Genomic DNA, 17,669 nt, shown 5'->3' on the forward strand with positions numbered 1-17,669 from the left:
GTCAGTGGTCCAGACAAAATTCAGAGTGGTTTTTGCCAGGCATGGTGCCATAAGACTATAGTCCTAGAACTTTGGAGGTAGAGCAAAAAGAGTCAGGAATTTAAGGCCATAGTTAGCTATATGGTAAGTTTGAGATCAGCCTGGGGGCACTTGAGACCTTGCCTCAAAAAAATAACCTCTTTTTTTCAGAAGGGTGATGGACTGACTATTCTATGCTGGAATGGTTGGAGCAGCAAAACAGTGAAATTTGTGTGTGTGTGTGTGTGTACACTTGTGTTCACACCTGAGTGTGTGCAAGGGATAGGCAAATTGCGAATAATATCCGAGGTAGGTATCCAGCAGAAAAGGGGCAAATCGTAGCACACAGAGGGTATAGAAAGAAGAAAGTATATGGTATATATGGTACCTTGTAATTTGGCAAAAGAGCCCTAGGTTGTAGCAGTCACATGAGATGCCAGGCTCTGCACCTTCCCACCCACGTGACCCTAGATCACTTGTACTTCTCAACCTGTGAAGTGAGCAGAATCCACCAACTGATACAGAGCTGTGCCCGTCCCCATTGGTCTGCTTGTGGGGGTATCCCTGCTGGTGGCTGTTCCACTAGAACAGCGGAGAGATGTATATGACCACAGTGAAACCATAACGTAAGAGCCCAGAGGACTGGAAACTGTAGCCGTGAACTGAAAGCAACATGTGTGAACCCCAGAATCGGATAACACAAGCAAACCACAAACATGCCGCTTAGTTGTTTGAAGTTCTCCGACAGGGCAGGACCCGCTGTAAATTACTTCATGCAATGGAGTCAAACCGCTTTTTTTTTTTTCTTCTTCTTTTCCTCATCTGACTTCACAGGAAATCCACTCCTCTGTTCAGATTTGAGATAAAACAGCCTTTCACCTTGACCCTCCTTTGTGGCAGGAACTCAGCCCGTGATGTTGATCACTTTCTATCCCAGACTAGCTCATCATCAACTTATATTTAGTACACATGTGGGTTTGAACTGCCCTTATGTTACAAGGAAGGGCAGTTAAATCTATGAAGATGGGCTCAGCCATCAGGCTGAGACGATGGGCTAAGAAAAGGAGGTGAGGGTAGTTAGCGCGAAGCCAGCCAAGGCATGTGGATTTTTTTTAAAAGGTTGTTTATCTTGTGCCTGTAATCCCCTACCACGCTGTTGCCCAATAATTATTTTAGGTTTCATGACTTTCAACCTAACCTCTGTACCCAACGGAGAGAATCTATCCCAAGGTGTTGACATGATTTCTCAGCAGCTGTTATAAATGAACGGCTTTGGGGTCGGGGATTTAGCTCAGTGGTAGAGCGCTTGCCTAGCAAGCGCAAGGCCCTGGGTTCGGTCCCCAGCTCCGAAAAAAAAGAAAAGGAAAAAAAAAAAAATAAATGAACGGCTTTGGCCACCTCCCCCCAATTGACATATTAAAATTTTCAGGGAAACTGGCCTTGAGGAATTTCTCAAGCCCCCCCCATCCCCCACCTAATCGGATGAGCCTACTGTCCAGTTGTCCAGTTCTAAGAGTGATTGTTGCTTGGTCTCCGTGGAAAGGAAAACTGAAGAGGTGAAGACAGGACACAGCACAGTGACTGTGAACACTAGTCCACTAGGTGACAGCTCATCTTACCATAATCGAGAAAGAACCAAAGGTATGACAACCCACCACCAGTGTATTAGTACCCGATCTTTGTGGAGTCCTTGCGCCCCCACCTCTATATCTATTAACCCCCCAAAAGAAGGCACTATGGTGTAATGGTTAGTGTTGCCAACGTGACAGAATCTAGAACCACTCTGAAGCAGGAATCTGTGGGAGATTAGCTTGATTGCGCTCATTAATGTAGGAGGACTCCTTTAGTTGTGGGTGAGACCACTGCTTATGCTTGTGGTTCCAGACTGAACCAAAAGAGAGAAAACTAGATGAATACCTACATTCATTGCCTGCTGCTTCCTGATTATAGGTAAAATGTCGGATTCCCTGCAACTGGACAGCCATTAGCTGTCCATGTAGGTGCTGGGAATTGAACCCAGGTCCTCTGGAAGAGTAGCCGGTGCTCTTAACCACTGAGCCAACTCTCCGGTTCTTATTGGAGATGAAATGTAATTCATCAGCTGTCTTAAACTCCTGCTTTCCTAACGTCTCCTACTTTGAAGACTATAACCTTGAACTATGAGCCAAAATTGACCATTCCTTCCTTAAGTTGCTTTGGTCAGAGTTGATTTTTTTTTTAAATCATAGTAACAAGAAAGAGATTAAGATATATAGACCTTCTAATCCAATAAATGAGGTAACTAGGCACAAAGTAATGAAAATTTGGAAAATTAACTGTTTATAAGTAATGTATTCATTGTCCTCTGCTTCTTTAAAGAACCTAATGGATGGTCTCACCCACAATCAAACTGAGTCTTCCTACATTAATTAACACAGTCAAGATAATCTCCCACACATTCCTGCTTCAGAGTGGTGCCAGATTCTGCCAACTTGACAGCACTAACCATTATACCATAGTGCCTTCTTTTTGGTGTTAATGGATATAGAGGTGGGTACTCCATAGACATCAGGCACGAGTACTGTGGTAGTGGGATGTTACATCTCTGATCCTTTGAGCTAGGATTTGAACCCTAGGGGTTGAGGAACAGGGCAGAGGAGAAAGAAGTCTAAGATAAGAAATAGAAAGGAGAATGAGGCAGGAGGATTTCGGTGAGTTAAAAGCCAGCCTGGTCCACACAAGAAGTTTCAGTATAGCCAGAGATATATAGTAAGACTTGATCACGATGGGGAACAGGGAAAGAATGGGTAATAAAGAAGTCTTGAAAGGTGCTTGTCCAGCAATAGAACAGAATTGAATCCCAGATGGATGAGAAGTCCAGACAAATGCCCAAAGATCGCCTGCTTATTATACCTGATTTCTGTCTCCAACCTTTTCCATTCTGTTGGGTCAGTCAAGCTCCTGGCCATTCTGAGACTTATAGCAGTCTGTGGAGTTACCGGAGCTACCCCAACCCATGAACTTCTAAAGTGGCCACTCGGAGTCTGGGTGCCTGTCAGATGGTGTTCTGTAGGCATGGGTCCCAAGGATCCCCAGACAACTAGACTTTGAGGCCTTGAATCCTCAAGTCAGTATAGCCATGCTGACAGACTCTCCCTTGGTTCCACATCATCTTCCTGGACTCTGAGGGAAGTGGAGCATACTCCAGGAAGTCAAAGTGAGTTTGGACTTCGCCCTTGCTTGTACTGACTCGGGAGAGTTATATTCTCAAGTCTCTACTTCTTCCCCAGTCTGATGGGATTATAGGCTAACATACCTCATAGATTACTTGGGAGTTAAGTGTCTGAATCTACATCAAACACCTTAAGGACTCCACGGGCTTGGTTAAAGAAGGTGAGGTAATTACCTACCCTCCGTCATCTCTCTTTGAGGAGAAGATTCTAACTGTCTCAAGCCCACGACACAGATTATCGCATCCGGGTAGGGAGTGACCTCAGGAACAGAGCCTGTAACCCTGCCAGACGCTTTTGGAAAGGAAGTGGTTTCATCACCCAGGTGTCTGAGTTGAGGCTACTTTCTTCAGGGAAGGGCCCTTTGCTGTCTTGCCAGCTCAACATGCTGGGTTACACCAGACACCACCAACCTGGCTCTGCCAGTCCCTAGCGTGTCAAGGAACCCCTGGGAGTTACACACCTACCTCGTAGGCAAAATGTTCATTCATGACAGGCCTGAGTGTCATTGTGTTGGCTTGGTTCCTGTCTGTGACACAGGTGAGAAGCTCGCTTAAGCCGATGCCCTCCCGAAGGTCCTTCTGTTTACCTGGTAACCAGGACTGGCACCTTCAGTCAGGAAATGCTGGCATTTCAGTAAGGCTACTCCAGGGCTCACAGCAAGAGGCTCTTTCCAAAATTGACCTAGGAGCCTGGGAAATGACTTGTGGGCATGATGGAGTGGGGAAATAATGGCTGGATCAGTGTAGCTACCCTAGTACAATATGGCCTTGCTGTAACGATGCCAGTAAGCTATGGATCCTGGACCAAACGCCCTCTGTCCAAGACTGCTGTGGTCACATAGAAGCATGTAGTAGTTGGCAGTTTGCTTGACTTCTCTGTTTTACATTTTTCATCTATATCACATGATGATGATAACAGCATTCAGCTACTCACCTCTTTAGGTTGTTGTGGGGTATAAGTGAATTTCTACAAACATGTTTAGAGTCCTGCCTGGTTGTTGGGAATAGTGGTCCATGTCTGGAATATTTGGGATACACTTAGATACACTTGGGAGACAAAGCAAGACTTCAACATTTTTGGCTACACAATGAGTCCAGGGCCAGCCTGGGTTAGAAACCCTGTCTTTAAAATCGAATACTCAGACAGCTAGCAACAGCAGCAAACAAAGGAACAGTTGCCTGGAATATGGTAGTATAAGGACTAGCTGTTGTTTCCCCATAGGCCAGAGATTTCCATTCTCGACAGAACCACTCGGAAAGAAGGAGGGAAATCCACAGTCTAACTGACCTTGAAGGTTTGCTCTCTTTGAATGCCATTACCTTGTCTGAAAGGAATATATGCAAACCCCACACTTCTTGGGGGGGGGAACTACTGTTCCCCCAAACAGAGTACAAAGATCAGATGGTAGATTTTTGTTTTATTTGACTTTAATTACTTAATTACTTAATTTTTCTATTTTGCTCTTTTGAGACATTGTCTGATGTAGCCCAGGCTGGTCTTGAACTTGTGGTAATCCTCCTGCCTCAGTCTCCTTCCTTCCCACTGTTCAATCACATGTGTCTCTATGTGGAATTTTTTGTTGTTGTTTGTTTTTGGCTTTGGGGTTTTTGTTTGTTTGGTTGGTTGGTTTTGGTTTTTTGTTATTTTTAGAAGCAAGGACTAGGGTGCCTCTGGGTAATAATATAGGCTAATCTAGCCCAGTTGGATTTGACCACCCATTCCCTAATCCCGGATCTCAGAGTGTCATGAATCTGATAGGTCTGCCCTTTGGCCTGAATCTTAGTGATGTTAGTTAGTAATACAGGAATAGGTGAAATGGCAGCCACGCCTAGTTAACCCAGCAAAAGGAAATACTTCCCACACCTTGCTTTTGCACACGAGGGCCCCCAGGAAAGGTATCCCCAACGCCAGTGCCTGGACCTGCTTTAATGCCTGGGTGTGGCTGCAGGAACCACCCAGTACAAACTGGAGTGAACCTGCTGCTCTCCCTCACCTCCCCCGCCCCCTCCACCCCGCTACCAAGTCAAACAGAACACTGGGAACACAAATAGAATCATCACAGTAAACCGGTTGTTGGAGCCAGACACCGGACAACCCACCCCTGGCACCGCCACCCCCATCACAGGTCCAGACATGAGAAGGGCTCTGAGGGCTGAAGAAGGTGTGGCCCTTGGGCATTCCTGCCCAGCAAGAAACCCTGCAGCTTGTCTGTGCTTATTGCCAGCTACATGCCTTGTTCAAGGAGATGCTTGCCAAGACGGGGAGGGAGAAGGGTCTTCTCCTCCTCCAAGTCCTGGATCACTAGGAAATATCCTTCTCACCAGACCCACTTAACAAATACAGCTTGTCAAGAGAGAATACTTCAAGAACATTCGAATCCCTAAAGTCATCTGAGGTTGGGAGGCATCTGTGCTGGACGTGCTTCTCTGCAGGGTCAGGCACGGTGAGAAGAAGGAGGGGCCAGTCCTAAATGACAGCTTCAGATAAATGAGAGTACAGTGCTCGGGGTAGCTCTGAACTGGGGTAGTGCCCTCCCTAGCCCAGAGCAGGTCAGACTCCTCAAACCGCCCAAGCCTTTCTGCTGTGTGCTTTGGGGCATGTCTCTCTTTGCTTTCTTGGATCCTGAGCCAAGGAGGAAATGCAGGTTAGTCCCAAGAGGCAAGGATGGATCCTCCTTCTTACTTCCTGATGTCAGCACCTTTTCCAGATAGTCTAGCAAATCTCACAAACGATCTGCAAACGCCCACCCCACCCGCCACCCCCTTTTCATTTTAGTAAGTTTGGGTAAGTGATTAGAACTTCCCGGTGGAGAGGAACACATACAGAATGAATGATCTGGGAGGAAGTGCCTTCTTCTACTGCATGGTGAGGGTGGGGGATGGGCAAAGGATCCGAAAATGAACATCTAGCCAGGAAGCCTGATTCTTTGCAAATATTGCATCCTTGGCATGCTGTTTAACTACCGGAACCTCAGTTTCTTTCATTGTCAAAGAAAGGGTCTCCTTCTCAGAGGTGTTAGAGGGATACAATGTGACAACAGGAGGATACACTATCCTATCACATGGAAAATACTAGCTATATCTTCTCTCCTGACTCTTTGTCCTGGCCTTGCCAAGTCCTTGATCGGCATGAAGAATTAGAGGAGAGCTTTGGAGAGAGAATCATTCTGGAAACTGTTATTCTAACCTAGCCATGATTTTCTTGGGATAATAATGATTGCAAGGTGGGATTTCTGTTGCCTACAGGGGAATCTCATCTGCTGCTCCTCCCGTGGAACAAAACACAAAGCCTAGAAGTGACTCAATCTCATCTATCTACAAGCCAGGCTTTTCCACAGTCCTGAACTTGCAGTTCTTTCTTGCCTCTGCCTGTGTTCTGGGTGCTCAGGGAGGTCTAGCCTGATTCCTGGTTGGATAAAGTAGAAATGGCCGCCACATCCCTGAGAACGTCAGAGTGGGCAGTTGCTGCCTTACCCAGACTCCTATAAGGAACAGCTCTCACCTGGCTGTACCTTAATATTACCTGGGGGTGTAAGTGCAAATATTGTCCCATTTACTATACTTGTCCTTTGTTTGGAACGGGACAAGGCTTCAAATGCCGCCTTGGCGAATTAAAGCAGAGCCCTATTTTTTTTCTTTTTTTTTTTTTCTTTTTATTCTTGGAGACGGGTATATAGGACAAGAGTTTAAAGAGTGTTGGTTGATGGGTAGAGACCTGGAGAGAGGCAATAGAGTAGGAAGGGAAGGGGAGGAGAGCTGTTTAGAGAAGGGTGCCAAGGAAGTGAGAAATAGGCGGGTCGAGGCTGGAGCAAGAAGCTGGGAGGGGGGTTGGGGATTTAGCTCAGTGGTAGAGCGCTTACCTAGGAAGCGCAAGGCCCTGGGTTCGGTCCCCAGCTCCGAAAAAAACAACCAAAAAAAAAAAAAAAAAAAAAAAGAAGCTGGGAGGAAGCACCATCCACTGCTTGGTGAAGATGGGGGATGGGCTCCCTTTGTGGATAGGTGCTAAATGTCTATTGGACGCCCAGTGAAGGGCTATTGTGGAGTAACAGGAAACCCCGAGGCGCTGATTGGCCAAAGACGGAAAAGGCGATGGGATGTGTGTTGAAGGAGGAAGGGAAGAATACCCAGGCCATTTCCAAACGCCATTTCTTTGCACGAACTCCTTCTTTATGTCTTCAGCCTCTAAAGCACACTCTACTATACTCACCCATCTGCTTGCATTTTGGATGTTGTTTTGAGCTTGAGTCTTGCTGTATTGCCAGGGATCGTTGGGGCTGGAAATGCGCCTGCTCCATTTACATGCTGGGATTACAGCAGCGCACCCCTTGCCCTACCACGATTGTTTTGAATTCCAGTGAGTAATCTCTCTTTTGACTCCCCACCCCCATAGGGCACAATTTAAATCTAGATTGTGACTATGTAAAATATTGAGTGCCTCAGCCACGGCTTATCACCCACAACTTGCATTCTGTTTAGGGGTTGCCTTAAGGTGGTTGGCTCAACCCTTCACTCTGTTTCTTTGCTTCTTCAATCTTTCTGCAACTGTTTCCAGAGCTGGGCCAAGGAGGAAAAAAAGAGCAAAAGCACAAAAATTCTTCATGTTTGGCCGGCTTGTCTCAAGAATTAACACAGAATAAAGCTTCAGTTGTTTACCTAAAATTTTCAGGACTTTCTCAACTTTGCAAATCCCAGTTCTCAGGAACTTGTGAGTGTCCTTTCCCTTCAAGTAAGGTCATTTAGGCATCCCTTCCCCCAGATCTTTTTTTTTTCTTTTTTTTTTCTTTTTCTTTTTTTTCTTTTTTTTGGAGCTGGGGACCGAACCCACGGCCTTGCGCTTGCTAGGCAAGCGCTCTACCACTGAGCCAAATCCCCAACCCCCCCCCCCCCCAGATCTTCAACAAAAGTTCCACGGAATGTATGCCTCGAATTCTGCTATATGAAAGGCAAAATTTAAACTTTCCCTCTCCTGATTTTTCTTGACTCTGGGGTTGATTCCAACAGTGGGACTTCTCTAAGCTGGGTTTGATTTTAGCCTCCTGGGCAAGGTAGCTTGGTTAGTGGCTGTTCTGTGGTCTACTGTCTGAGGAGAAGTGGTTAGGGAGGTCACCCAGACAGTTATGGCCCACTGAGGGTGGAGGGAGTGGTCTAGGTTTGGCTTCAGTCTGGAGTCCCGGGCTCACAGACAGATCTTGGCTCAGGACCTGAGGCTGAGGCGTGCTGGGACAGCCTAGGGGGTGTCCTGGCTTTCCCAGGGCTGGGGAACCCTCGCTGGCCCGGGGGCGGTAGACACTGTTCCAGAATCTGTTCTGGCTCCACTGCCGCCTCAGCACTTTCTAATTACAGCTCCAAACAACAACAGCAGCCTCGGCAGTCATGACAACAGGCCCCGCCCACCAGGCCTCCCGCCCAGATGGCAGCACGTGATGGCGACGCTCCTCCGCCCCTGGCGCACAGGGAGGGCGGGGAGGCGAGGAGGAGGGAGGGATGACGTTTGCTCTGTCGTCTCCATGGATAAAACGCATAGACGTCAACGCCGCCAGTGTTTAGTGTGTAATGTTCTTTGGTCTCCATGGGAACGTCAGGCTGCCCAACACAGAACCCCGGCAACAGGCTTCTGATTGGTCAGAGGTTAGCAGGGGCGGAGCTTTGGCTCCCGCCCGCTCTACCAGTGTTGCTGTTTTGGTTGTTGTCTCCCAGCTGTTTATTTCTGTAACAGATCTTGGAGGCTGCGGTCTGGATCCGTCGCCAAGGATGAGATCCAGGAGAAAACGTGCTCAACGTGCAGCTTTGCTCCTACTGATTACAGCCCCACAGATGACATCGCTCCACAGTCACACCAAGTCTCCTGTGGGAGTCTTGCTCCTCGTTCCCAGCGTCTGCTACAGCTCAGTATTTTAGTGTCAGAACGTCGGCTCCCAGCCCGCACCTCCGCTCAGCAATGCCATTATCTTCTCAGCCAAGTCCTAGAAATGGGTTGGCTTCCCAGTTAATGCTTTTCATGCTCTCAAGAGCAATCGGAGGCTTTCATACCCAATTCCTGGATTCAGTGCTACCCCCTGCAGGATCTGGCTCCATTTCCTCAGTCTGGTCCTAATTCTGTGCAATGACATCATTTACCCACATTCCCACCGAGATGCCCAGATTTCTTCTAGCCGGCGTACATCCGAAAAAAAAAAAAAAAAACAAAAACCAAATGACCTTGGGCGGGTACTTCTGGTTAAGGACTCTTACTATTTTTCTCTGTCCAGTTGCAGTCTGCAGCGGCAAATGGGGGTGAGATGTAGTGATGTTACACTCGATTTCTCCAAATGAACTAAAACAAAACTGAAGAAAGATACGGAGTCACTTTTTTACATATTAAAATGCCAGATATTTAATAAATAATACTACCATACCGATGGAGTTAACGTTCCAAGACATAAACAATATCTACAGAAACTTTTCTACCAGCCTCCCTCAGTTGAGGATTGAAGCCAGGGCCCAGGACCTTGGGCATATTAGGTGAGCGCTCTGCCAGTGCACACATTCCCCAACTGTGTTAAACTTACCCTGAAACCAAGTTAGCATCTCTCTAGAGATAACAATCTCTCCTCGTGGCTTTCAGTCAAGTCCTGCTATTTAAAAAAAAAAAAAAAGCCTTAAAATCTTTAGTTCCCAAGTCAAATAGAATGCACCTTCACCAGCTCATGCACGTACAAGTCGGAGATGTTTCGATGACCTGATAACATGTTTTCAAACCCCGGGGAGAGAGGCTGACACAGTTAGAAGTTAAAAACAAGAAGTAAAATGGCCGTCCTAGTCTTGGGATGATAGGAAAGCATCAATCCCTTCTGCTCAATTGTAACCCACAGCTTCCTTTCCCCTTTCTCTGCCCTGGTGAATATCTTTGCTAATTTCCCCTGCCCCCTTCTTGGCCTGCCTTACAGCCTATAATTCCCTTCAGAGCCGTGAGAGAAATTAAATGAAATTAGAAGCTTGCTTAATGCAAATAGGACCAAAGGGCACAGCTCTTAATCCTAATGAACTTCATTCTGATTAAGTCAGGAACTGCAAGCGTTTACTATTTACCCAGTAAATGTATTAAAGAGTCCAGCAAGTCTCCCTCCTGTCCTGACACTGCTAGCAGGTATTTGGAAGTCTGAGGTAAGATCATTTCTAGACCACCATCCATTGTTTTCTAATGCTATTGTTTCTTTCTACATTTCCAGGAATACAGAAATGCTGTGGTTTCTAAGAGATAAAATATCTGGGTTATACCAAAGGGGGAGTAATGGGGTGGTATTTACACTGCATGCTAAAGAGGACCCGAAGAGACGGAAGTTAAGTGGGAGAGGAGGGGGGAAGCACACGTCTCTAAGTGCCTAGATTTAACTCTAAATCAGGAAGCAGATCTGTGACCTTTTGCAAGGTCATCCATTATAATAAAGCTTCCATGTTTGAGTTCTCTCTTTGTTAGACCCAAACATGACACAGGCATATGTGGGTCAAAGAGTCTTCATTTTAGCAAGTCCTAAGTTGATTACGATAATGGTATTATAAGACACACACACACACACACACACACACACACACACCCTGATATAAACTCTTTTCCTATTCTGTATTTTCTTTATAAGCTTTGGTTTTTTGGTATCGCGTGTCCGTGTGTGTGTCTATGGAGATGAACACAGAGGCTGGAGGACTGAGGTCCTCTGCAAGGACAGCACTCACTCTTAACTACTGAGCCATCTCTCCAATCCCCAATTGCTATTTTTTCTTCTTCTTCTCCAATTCAACCAAAGGACCGTGATGACCTTTCACGTTGTTGAGTTTCTTAAACCACAGGACAATCAATTTCCCCAGTGTGTTTCCTGCTCTGTAACGTGGGGCCCGGGCACTCCCTGTGTTTGCTTTGACTGAAGAGGGCTGAATGGATGGGGTGATTCCTTGTTGGCACTGTGGAAATACCAACTGCTGGGGCTATTATGATTGGGCACACTCTCCCACAGCACCTCTCTGTCCCACTGCTGAATGGAGCCTCTACCCCCAGATTTCCAGAGCAAAAGGTGTCCAAGGCCAGGGTGTGTGGGAAGAGTGACCTAAAACACGTGTACCTTGAACCTCTTCCAATCACAGCCAGGATGGGAAGCAACCCCTCTGCTTGTGCTCTCTACGCTGACTTTCCTCAGATATAAAAGTAGGTGTGTCGATGTCAGTCGCACATGCTTCTCAGATCTGATGAGTTCCCCTAGTACTTCTTACAGGGGTGGTTGAAAGCATGAAGCAGAATAATTTTCAGGTTTAAAAATATTTCGTAAGTGTTCAAGGCCAGGCTCTAGGCATGTCAGTCACTTGGGAGAACGTGTGGAATGCACAGGCTGCATGACACCCAATGCTTCATAAACTGAATGTGGTGGTGCACACAGATAATCCCAGCATTCAAGAGATGAAAAGATCAGAAAGGTAAGGTCTTCTTATATTACATGGTGAGTTCGAGGTGGTGAGAAGCAAAGAGAAGTGAAAAGTCCAACTTAAGAACTGTGTATGGCCTCGCATGGTGCCTCCCACCTGGAGTCCCAGCACTGCGGAGACCAAGAGGCCTAGGATATCTGACTCCAGGTTACAGTGTCAGACCCTGTATCAAAAGTAACAAACAAACAAACAGGACCAAACTACTTCTTGGAGGGGGCATAGTGGCGTGTGCCTTCAATCCCAGCACTGACAAGGTAAGACAGTTGGGCTTCTGTGAGTTTGCGGCCAGCCTGGGCTATTCAGTGAGACTATCTCAAAAATAAAAACCAATCCATTTCTCGCACTAGAATCTTCGGGTCGCCAATAAAACAGAGTCACATAACCCTGCTAGGACAGTTTACCATTATCAGGATGCAGTTTCTTTCAAAATTGGAACATTCCACCCTCAAGCAGGAAAGTGAACAACTAGAAATAGCTTCAGGAAGTCTCTGAAACTCACCAGATTCACCAGGCCCCACCTTGCCATGCATGGGATTCCCTCTGAGACTAGAGGAGCAGAGCTTCCAAAAAGACTCTCAGACAAGCTGAAATGCAAAGAAGTGGCTGAAAGGAGAAAAGCTGCAGAAGACACTCTAAGAAACCAGGTGCTCGCGGCACACGCATTAGTTCCAGCATCCCGGAGGCAGAGGCAGGCAGAGCTCTGAGTTTGAGGCCAGCCTGGTCTACACAGCAAGTTCCAGGACTACCAGGGCTACACAGAGAAACCCTGTCTGGAAAAACAAACACACACAAGAACAAACAGACTGATCTCAGGACTGGAAGAAACGGAAAGCAGCCCATCTCCAGTTGGAAAGGACCCTCTTCAACCTGCCCAGCTGCCTACAGGCTGTGCAGTGCTGGTTCCCAGCTTGATGTGACCTGTCTGTCACCCATGCTGGGGTGGGCTTTGGTGAGGCAGCTGTCGTTGAGTCACTGCTGCTCCTTTGAGTAACCTCTCACCCATATTCCTGTAAATAAGCCCAACGAGACTCATTGGCTCACCAAGCTGGACTTCGATGGTCCCCGTGCTTTGGTCTGTCGTGGGCCTCCTATTTGGGGTGAGAAGATGAAATTGATCTCCCCATGTCACACAGCATAGGAACACAATATTATGACTAATTCCCTTGGAATTATTTCTACTTTGGAGGCCAGCAGAATGGCTTCAGTGGGTCCGCTCCTTGCTTCGCCTGTTTCCTACCTAGATAAACACTAAGGGTCTAACCTGTGGGAGGTGGAGAGGTGGAATTACTGATTGTACTATGTGTGGTTCATTCAGATCTGATGGAGCTAAACAACAGGAACTCCCAGGCAGAGTTCCCAGAATAGGGAACGAGCCTGTCTTTTACCTCCTGTCCCAGGACAGAGCCCAGATACTGACAGAACCAGTTTGACCAGCACCTTGAGAAACCTCAGCCCATTTTTTCCTGCTTCTAGTTTTCTTTCTTAGAAGTGGAAGCATTTTACACGTTCTGTGATTGCATATGAACTTACTGAAACCAGGAAAAAATGCCCCCCCAACACACACACACACACACACACTACAGACACCACACACACCATACACACACACACACCACACACACACACACCACACACACACACATACACCCACACACCACATACACACTACAGACACCACACACACCACACACACACACACACCCACACACCACATACACACTACAGATACCACACACACCACACACAAACACACACACCACACACACACTACAGACACCACACACACACACACAAACACACACACACACACACACACACACACACACACACACACACACACAAACGATGATAAATAAAACTCTATGGAGTGCTGGTCTTGCCGAGCATGTAAGAGAGCCTGGATGCAATCCCAGGCACCCTAAAACAAACAAGCAAACTAAACCCTACAAAAATCTCTATGCGGAACTTATCTTTTTGATATTAGACCAATTTCTTTGTAAATAAACATGGATAACTATAAACATGTGCTATTATAAGTGTTGTTAAATATACCTAGAAGACAAGGCTATAATTTAGTTCTCTGTAATGTAAATATAATTAAGGCCCACAAGCCTGAGTTTCTCTTATCGGACTCTCTCCCTGGTAGGTACCTAAGGGAAACTAATTTACTTAGGTCACCAGGGCACTTCTTCCACTACAACGAAGAGGAGAGGAGAATATTTAGACCAATTATCTACTGTGGGTTTGGCAATTATAACATCAGTATTAAAAAAAACAAAGCAGGAAGGAACCTAAGTGAAGAGTGGTGATCCGTGCCTATAATGTTCAGGAGGCTGAGGTAGAATGATCAAGTTTGAGCCATAATGGGTTTCACATTGATTTTGTCTTAGCCGACAAAATAATTGAACATGTTCAGCCACCCAAACAACCCGGTTAACAAAACTCATCACCAAATGAAGTAGAATATTAATCTCAGTGACTATCCCACCATGAGTCTAGAGCAAGCCTTCAGTGAGCACAAGCTTGTTTAATAGCATTTCCACGGACTCCGAGAGTTTCTAAAATGTTTATTTTTGTGCCAGTGTGTTTATGCCATGTCTATACAGGTGCCCAAAGAGGCCAGAAAAGGGTGTTGGATCCCCTAGAGCTGGGGTTACAGGCTGTTGCGAGCCTCCCAACGTTCGTGTTGGGAACCTCGTATACTCTGGAAAAAGCAACTAGTGCTCTTAACTGCTGAGCCATCTCTCCCGGCTCTGAAAGTGTATTTCTGAGCAGCTATTATGTGGCAACTGCTGTTCTGGGCTGGAGAGAGCCCATGATGAGTGAAGCCCCAGGGGATTGTCTGTCTGCCTTTCTGGAGTTGGGCAGTAGACACCGAACACACGAACACACGTACCCAACAATTACTAGTTCCTAGAACCCGACCTCTTGAAGCGTTCAAGGGTACATCTGTAAATAAACGCAATCATCAGTCAGGCCTGGTGATCCAGACCTATAATCTCATCTACTTAGAAGGCTGAGACAGGAGGACTCCAAATCCATCTGGGACTTCCGGGTGATTTCAAAGCTAAATTCAAAGGGCAACTTAGTGAGACCCTGTCTCAAAATAAAAAGGGAAGTCAGGGCTGGGGGTATCTCCGTGGTAGAACACTTGCCTAGCGTGTGCAAGGCCCTGGGTTCTGTCCCTAGTATAACAAAGCAATAAAGGAACTACCTCCTCTCGACAGAGGTCTCGTCACAGAGCACATGATCTTGGGCTGGTTCCTTCACACATACGTGTGTATGTATATAAATGGTGTGCGAGTGCAGCCAGTGGAAAACCTCGGACTGGATGAGGAATTCTAAAAGACTCCTTAACTCAGCCTGGGTACATGTGAACCCAGGAGTACATGTGAAGATGACATTTGCAGTTTGAGATCTAGACAAGGGGTTGGGGGAGGAGGAGGGGGAGAACCGAAGGACAGCACTAGTGGCACATTTTAACTCTTCAGGCCTTTCCCCAACTGTCCTCACATTCTCGGGGCTGCCCAAAGACAAGGAACGCTTTTTACATCCCAGATGTGCATGCGCTTGCATCGAATCGAGGCCTCAGCTCCTTCCACTGAAGCAGCTGCCTAGAGTCTTCTCTCTTCCGGGGATTCACTGGCAGAGGACAGGACAGCCTTCGCCGCTGCCTCAGCTGCCTCGGCTTCCCGGGGTCTCCATTGCCTGGAACCATCAGTAGTCGCTATGATAGAAACATCCTCTCTGGGAACTGAACACGACTTCTTGTCCTTGCTGTAATGAAAGTCACCCACGTGCCCCCAGGAATGTGTCAGCATACATTTGCGGCTGGATTTAAATAATAGAGTGTGGTTTGGATAATCCATCTGGGACTGGAGCTCCCCCCCCTCTTTGCCCAGCACTCACCCCCCCCCCCCAGCCCTTTGCTACCGACTTTTCTCTGGCTGCACTTTTAACGCTTTGCTTATGTCATTCCCATTAGCAAGCTTTCCTCCTCGGGTTCATATTCCAGTCGCGAAATAGTTCACATAGCACAGTGAAGACATAATATTTACAGGAACTGAAGATGGGTGGATTTGATAGTGGCTTGTGGAAAAGCCCTCAGTGCAGTCAAAATAACAAAAAATTCAAGAAGCAGATATTTGCAACGGTTTCCCAAGAAACCCCACCCCCTCCCCCAACACACACTCCATCAAACCTTGGGCAAGAATTCAGGGACGTCTTGCCCTGGGTGAGAAAGCTTGGTTCTGCGGTTTTACAGCACAAATTCTAAGCTGAACTCTGTTGTCAGTAGCTTTCCAACAAAGGGCCAAGTGAAATGTGCCTATTTCCACATTCCTGTAAAACAGCCCTGGGAGACCTCAAAGCCTGAGGTAGAGTGAGTGAACGACAGACTTCATTGTTTTGAAGATCCCCTCAACTACAGAGAAGCCTGGCCCCAACCACCATACCATCACCACACTGAGTGATACCGTCTATGAGGGCTTATGTTAGCATGAGAATGAAATGAAACTGTCCGTATCCTGTTTGAAGTGGAGGGGCAGCTAGGGAGGAAATGAAGCGAGGAAGGAGCTGGGAATTTTCCAAATTTGGTAGTCTGGATCCAAAAAGTTGGCATTTAAGGTCTAGGAAAGGGAGAGTCACCAGACAGCAGGGGCGGGGTGTCCCACTGCAGCTTGGTAGGGTGGGTGAAGGAGTTATCCTATCTATCTATCTGTCTCCCTCCCTTCCTCTCTCTTGCCCTCTCCTCCCTCCCCCCTTCTCTCTCTCTCTCTCTCTCTCTCTCTCCTTCCCTCCCTCCCTCCCTCCCTCCCTCTCTCCCTCCCTCCCTTCCTTTCTTTTGATGGAATCCCTTAAGCCCAGGCTGACCCCCAGTTCACAGCAGTCCTGCTCTGTGTCCCGAGGTCTGGCATTGCTGGTAACCTGGGGCTAGCTTTACCCTCCACAAAGTAGCTACAGAGTTACAACACAACACAGTCTTCCACTTTCAATTAAACTCAGCATTACTTTAGAAAAGTCTCTCTTCCCCCATGTGCGTGTCTAAGAGACAGAGAGACGGAGACACAGACAGTGATACCGAAAGTCAGACAGTTATCCTTGCAGGGTCAGTTCTCTTCTATCCTTTAGGTGCCAGGGATCAAATTCATTTGGGTAGTCAGGTTTGAGTGACAAGCACCTTGGCCCACTGATGAGATGTCTGTCATTAGCACCTCAGTATTTACTGTCATCTGATTTTTGTTTTGTTTTGTGTTTCTGTTTATCGTTATCAGACAATAAGCCTTATCTTAGGAAGCTCGCCTATTCCCTATGGATTCCAGTGATCTACACAGAGTAGGTGCTCACCAAAGGTGTTCAGTGACTGCAAGGAGCAGGACACTGGAGCCTGCACGATTTGAACTTAGGAAGGATTAACTGCAGAGGCCCACCCTGTCTCAATACCTTCTGGCTCATATACAAGGAAATGATATTTTGAAGGATGTGAAAACCCCTTTCTTCCCTGTAGGGAATCCTGAAACCATTGGGAAGTAGAAAACAAAACAGGGTCATCTGATAAAAATACAACTCAATTATCTCAGACTAGATGCATGATATAAATGCCCCATAGCTGCCCTTACCCAAACACAGGACTCAGACATTTAATGTGAAACCCTTTGCTTCTTCATATGGTTGCTTTACTGTGCGAGTCATAAATGGTTAGAAAGAGCCAGGCCGAGTGGTATCTGCCTATAATTCCATCACCCAGAGAGCTGAGGCAGGAGGATTTCCAGGAGTTCAAAACTACCTGAGGTTATATAAGTGAGTAACAGGTTAGCCATGGCTACATAGAGAGACCCGGACTTAGAAACACAGAAAACAGAACAAAACAGGAAGAGGGGAGGGAAGAGGAAGAGGAGAAGGAGTTGTCCCAGGAAATGGCTTAGGACTGGGAGAATTTCTGGCCAGCATGGCTCGGAATTACCTTTTGGTCAGCTGTTTCAGTGGGCCG

The 17,669-nt window shown here is 46.8% G+C and overlaps 2 long non-coding RNA genes across 7 annotated transcripts in view; one reads left to right on the top strand and one right to left on the bottom strand.

The window, feature by feature from the left end:
• The window catches only part of LOC120103578 (uncharacterized), a 26,497-nt gene extending 16,054 nt beyond the window's left edge, over positions 1-10,443 (top strand). For 2 of the 5 annotated variants that reach the window (XR_015623226.1, XR_015623227.1), the window contains one exon: positions 8,946-10,443. This is a non-coding gene — a long non-coding RNA (uncharacterized LOC120103578). The remainder of the gene's footprint in view (positions 1-8,945) is intronic. The other 3 variants (XR_015623228.1, XR_015623230.1, XR_015623225.1) reach the window with 2 other exon arrangements.
• On the bottom strand, positions 8,034-12,350 carry LOC148005393 (uncharacterized). Of its 2 annotated transcripts, none has more exons than XR_015623231.1 (3): positions 12,180-12,350; positions 9,778-9,843; positions 8,034-9,553 (listed from the first exon to the last, which is right to left on the bottom strand). It is a non-coding gene; the product is annotated as an uncharacterized LOC148005393 (long non-coding RNA). The 2 variants fall into 2 exon arrangements; XR_015623232.1 differs by lacking the exon at positions 12,180-12,350 and adding an exon at positions 9,926-10,026.
• Positions 12,351-17,669: the final 5,319 nt, after the last annotated feature.

Source organism: Rattus norvegicus, chromosome 6 (genome assembly GCF_021556685.1).
Source record: "Rattus norvegicus strain SHRSP/BbbUtx chromosome 6, alternate assembly SHRSP_T2T, whole genome shotgun sequence".
Lineage (NCBI taxonomy): Eukaryota > Metazoa > Chordata > Mammalia > Rodentia > Muridae > Rattus > Rattus norvegicus.